We start from the raw sequence: 6000 nt of genomic DNA on the forward strand, positions 1-6000 counted from the left end.
TTTTATAGATGTTATATCATCTGTAAAGTATGACAAAAAATATTTAGATCACAAAAGTTTCCAAACCGCGTTTCAATTGGGTTATTTGGGACAAGACAGTTATTGTATTTCAAGGGCAATTTTATAGTTCATTGGAGCTATTAAACCCATTCATTCATTCGCTCTACAACGGAATATTTCCGAGTACCTAATTTTATATCCATTAAAAAATTTAATTCAATGCAAGGCAATTTAATAACTACATCGATTTCAAAAAAAAAAATTGTAATAATATTTATCTGCTAATATATAAATAGTAAGTACAAATGAAAAAAAAAAATAATTTGACATACATTACATTTGAAAGTGCTAATTAAGAGAGTTAATTCACCTTGAGCGTGGAAGGTAATAAACTTTTGATATATTTTTTTTTTACAATTCGAAGTGCTCCGTGATGGTATGTGCAAACGAAAAAAAGGTCAAGTGTGAGTCGGGTTTACCAAAATTTTTTGTACCCTGCGTATAAGTTGATTTACATAGTACATATATGCTGTAGAGTCTAGATGCTACAATAATATAATATTAATATTGGTAATCTGTTTTCTTATAACTTTTCATAGAATATTTAAAACAACGGCTACTATAATTTAGTCTCGAAAAAATTAATTATAATCACAATAAGTTTTAAACACTTAGTTTTTAAGTGACGTGCTTTGAAAAAAAAAAACTGACGAATATCGTCACTTGTAATGAAGAACATGGCCGACTTACAATTATCTTGAATTATGGTCGAATATGTAAATCATCTTTTCTAAAGAAATGCAAAAAAAAAAAAAATGATTATATTAAAAATTATTTAATACCTATTTTACTTTTACTATTCAGTATCCCAACAAAGAGTTTACATATGTACATATGTGAACATATTTACGTAGGTATTATAAATTTATGACTTTTAAAATGGAGCTTATTCTTCTTGTGTATTAAAAATATCATGTTTGCCATCTCGGATGTAGGATACCATAACATACCTAAGCGTACCTTATCGTTCAAATAAAACGTGTATACAAAATATAAATTTAATGCACAGAAGATATCTGCTACAAATTTAAAGCCGAAAAAACGTGGATATATTGGAAGTTAAATAAAATTCTAGAATAAAGAATTAAATCTAAAAAAATTATATTAATAACAATATAGACGCGTTATAAACAACAAACGCGACAAACTGACAGAACTTTTGGTATATTTAATAATTAATAAATTATGCTATTTGAACAATTTGTAATAAAAATATTTTTATTAGTACTTAAATAGTAGAAAAATTCCACTTTGTATATATAATAAGTTTCATTGTAATTTACATATAATACAATATATATTTCGAATATTATTAAATACTAAGTATATTATAAGTATGAGTTCGTTTAATAAACATCGCAACAAAATACCGGTTCTTATAAAATCGGTTGCGTAATAGAAAACTTTCGATTTTACCGCGGCCATACTGAGCGTCTTCTAAATTAGCATTCCTACTTTAACTTGCTATTTAAACATACAACCAGTCAAAGTTATGATATATACAATAAATATAGTAAACCTTTTTGTATATATAACTTTATTAGCCAAAAAATTTGTTTTAAATATGAAAACCTTAGTCCACAATATACAGCCGATAACGCGAGTCCACTAGACTATTAAATTAAGCGACGTTTTAATCACACTACATAAAATTTAATCGATAAATATCATTTCAGTCACTGTTGTTAAAAGGAAGCATTTTTTTTACCGTTTAATTAATTTAAGCGGCTTTCCGTTTGTCACAATTTAAAAACATGAAATTGCAAAACAGGAATACATAATGACTGTGTAATTAATTTTTATTGTTGATACCTATATGTTATAACGTTAATTATTTGTTTGTCCCTCTCGTATTTATTTACAATATTATTAGTGAACGAATATAACAACACTAATATTGTTATAATTACTGTAAATTTTGTTTACGTATACATTTAGCAAAAATTTTAAACTTGCTCATTACAAATGATTAACAAAACAAAACCTTGTTTTACGTTTTTCGCTGACACGTTACTAGTTCAATTAATACTTTTTTTTTAAATCGTCAAGATATATGAGTAACATTTAAAAATAGCTATCATTTTATAAAAGAAAAATTAAAATTACTGTTTTAAGTCAATATTAAATTGTCGAATATAATGTTGCATTATATATACAAATTATGATATTTTCTAATGTTGTTAAAAAAAATATTTATTTTTATACAGAGCATAGATATCTGTCTAGTTTGTGAGTTTTTCATCGTTACATTATCATGTTTGAGAGCATTTACATTGTTAGTTTAATAACGCAGTTAAGATACTTTAAAAAAAACCTAAACGTGTAGCCAACCGTAACTAGCTAACTCAATGATCACTGTCATAAAATTGTTCCGACAATAAAGTGTTATTTGGTGAGTAATAATTTGTTAGTGCTTGTTGGAATCAGTGCTACGTAATAAGTGTTGTCACGCGATCAACTCATTCGGTTTGAGGAGTAACTGAATGTGTTGTCCATCGACGTCCTTTGGTCAAATATATTTAAAATAAAAGTTACTTTATTAGATTAAGGTACATCACTAAGTACATACTAGTGTTATTTGTCATAAGAATATAAAAATACAGAAGTGTTAAGATATATGTCTGTATAGTATGCTGAATAAATTCATTATTTTTATTAAACTTATCTCATTATTGTATTATATCAATTGATTTGTAATAAATATATCATATTGAACTTTTTCAAGCGATTTTTTAGACTTAAGATTTAAAAAAAAATCGATATATAGAAGCAAAAAAAAAACTTCCTCCTTAATGAAAGTTCCATCGTTTTTATGTCTGTAACCGTCATTAATTCTTTTATAGATAAAAAATAAATAAATACACATTAAACGAAATTGCGCATGAAAATTATATAATGACTTGATCGTTAAATTCTTAACTCACTTATAAGAAAAAAAAGTAATAGAACAACAACCTACAGCAACGTATTTTTAAATTGACTACAGCTGATATTTATAACCAAGTTTTAGATAATTATAATATTTATATCCATACTATATTATTACTTATATGATTGGAATTATATTAAAATAATTGCGAGGAATTCTATAATATTTTCAACAATTCCAAGCAGTAAACCGAACGATTGTGTATCATATAAATTCCTTATTGACGGAACCGGGGACAGAACATATTAAATTCAATCAATTTTAAAGAGGAGTACATACATATAGGATTACGTACATATACGTAGGAGTACGTATATACGTGTTGATGTATCAACACAGCACGGAAATATCTCATTCAAATCTAAAAATAAATAACTAGGCATTAGTTATGAATGTAACCTTCCACCTTCCCGTGGGGTTCCGAGCGATCCAAGGAGGTAATAGTATTGTATTATTGAAGATTCAGGGCTGCTTTATTTGAAGCTGAATTAAAAAAAGTATTGTCTATGAATTAAAAAAAAAAAACCTGATATATTAATACAATTATATAATTATTTCATATGATTGATTATAACTTTTTTTTAAAAACATTGGTAATTTTTTTTAAGTTTTGCTGTTTTCTGGCTAATCTCCAACGTAGTTGCTCGATTTTGACATTACTTACGGACAGTTGACGTGTTAAAGAGTATATAAAAAATCGTTCTAAAAACTATCTGAAAAAAAATCGTTCTAAAAACTATCTGAAAAAAAACTATCGGAAACAACAAAAAAAATCACACAAAGTCGCGCTCGTAAACTACTTATGCATTATGTTAGTAGGACAAATAGTTTATTTGCATTACGTGCTTATTCAACACAAATATTAAGATTGTTTATATTTAATAATAGCGGGCTATTTATAACCTTAAATCCACATTCCTAACAAATAACAAAACATACTATATAATGTATATATATAGTGGAAAGATGGAAAATTACTACATTTATTTTATACATATCTTTTTAATATTGTATCTATTGAGGGATCTACAATTTTCTGGTCACAATACCCACATAGACAATTAATAATCCATTAACAAAACGCGAACTATAATTTTTATCGACAAACGAAATTACTGTATGTTTAAAGTTAATATAATGAATCCTCAGTGTCCTATTGAATATGAATGCCATTCATAGCTTTGTACTTTGAATCAATGACAAAATGTATAATGATCGTTCTCATGTAAGTCGTTGACATCTTTTATTTAAAAAAACACTACTTTTTTAAATTTGAAAACAATTTATATTCATTTATTTTACCATAATAATTATAATATTTGCCCCTAAATTACGATGTCCCGAAAAAAAAAAACACTGCACTTGTAAGTTGTAATCACATAAAAATACACAGAATCAACGTCGCCTTTCACTAATCCGTAAAATTTTATTAAAGAAAATAACGATTTTAATGAAATTAAATTTAAAAAAAAGGTTTGTTTATAAATAAAAGCTCAAACGCCCGAGAGACGAGATCGTGGATGACGTGTACACACATCCAACTGTTAAGGCTGCCGCGCCGGTACTGACTTGCGAAGACTGAAGACCGTATCGAGTATCGACCTCAACAATGAATGGAACATCACCGCAGTCTGCAAGCACTGCACTGCAGCTTTATTTTTGGCAAATCACACTATCAACAGCCAAAGGTCCAATAGATACTGCCAAGTTGACGCGCAATATTATATGTAATGCACTCTATTAGCATATTTATTTTTGTTACAATTTAGACGCATGCGTGACAACAACCGAACGACCTTGTATCCACAGCAATGATTGTCTTCGACTGGATAATATAGACTGGAGGTCATACCGAAATAAATTTTACACATTCATATAATTTAGAAATGTAAAAAATACATACATCTCAAAGATTATTTAATTTCCTACATTTTGATACTCATGACCGCGAAAGAAACGGAATTCGATATGGTTATTGTATTATGATATTGAATTATATTATAAATATAAACATTATATAGTATTAATATATAACAAACCCAGTTGGGTGTTGATTATCGTTAAATGTATTTTTCCGGTCAGAAACTATCACGGCCTTACACAGAAGACCTTAACAAAGTTTTGGTTACAATCAGTTTTATAATACGAAATACATAAAGCAAATAAATGACGACATATTTATGTCGTATAAAGCATTTACCAAGCAATATAATTTTATGTGTAATCATTGTTTTTAGAATATTATCTATTAATTTTCGACGTTCCACTCTGCAGGGATTTTGAATTTACCTTGTGAACCTTCTGCATGTCCGTAATTGGTAAACATTATAAATGTTATCGTAATAAAATAGTCTGAAACAGTACGAAAGAATTTATAAAGCATACATACAAAACAATTCTCAAACGTCTTCTAAGAAAAAAAAGATAATTTTTTTTTTATAAAATAGGGTTTTTAAATTAAAAAAATTTCAGTGAAAACAAAATAGCTATGATTTATAACAATAACATAATTCATATGAATCAAACGAAAAAGTTATATTCTCAGAGAGTATTAATAATATCATGATAGATTCGTTATAGCTAGTTCAATTAAAAAATATTAAAAATATAATATTAATCGATTAAATACTTACATCCAGCCAGTAAAAACATTTTTTTTAATTCTATCAAAATTTTGCTAAAATGAATGCAATAAATTCTGTGATACATTAAAATTAAAAATAAATATATTAATAATACTCATAAATAAACTGTACTTTGTAGAAATTAAATTAGACGTATTTAAATAAAACGACGAGTAAAACAGTAGGTAGCTTTGATATACTTTTAATATAAAGTACAAGATTATTAAAAATAAAAATTATAAACAAATATTTAACACCGCTCGGTACTTTCATAAACACGATTACTTTTTTCTTTCTTATAATTTACATAATTTCTAAGAGCCAATTGTAATTGTATTTGCATTTAAAATCGTTTAATCTATCTCCTTAATCTTTGTTTTTTTTTAG

General features: G+C 26.6%; 1 protein-coding gene across 2 annotated transcripts in view; it reads right to left on the minus strand.

Annotated features, from left to right (window-relative positions):
• Nucleotides 1-4675, minus strand: part of LOC116771729 (carbohydrate sulfotransferase 11) — a 28910-nt gene extending 24235 nt beyond the window's left edge. The window contains exon 1 of one of the 2 annotated variants that reach the window (XM_032663665.2): nt 4292-4675. The gene's annotated coding sequence lies outside the window, so the exon portion shown is untranslated. The remainder of the gene's footprint in view (nt 1-4291) is intronic. The other variant, XM_032663666.2, reaches the window with a different exon arrangement.
• Nucleotides 4676-6000: the final 1325 nt, after the last annotated feature.

This window comes from Danaus plexippus (genome assembly GCF_018135715.1).
Source record: "Danaus plexippus chromosome 16 unlocalized genomic scaffold, MEX_DaPlex mxdp_23, whole genome shotgun sequence".
NCBI classification, from domain to species: domain Eukaryota; kingdom Metazoa; phylum Arthropoda; class Insecta; order Lepidoptera; family Nymphalidae; genus Danaus; species Danaus plexippus.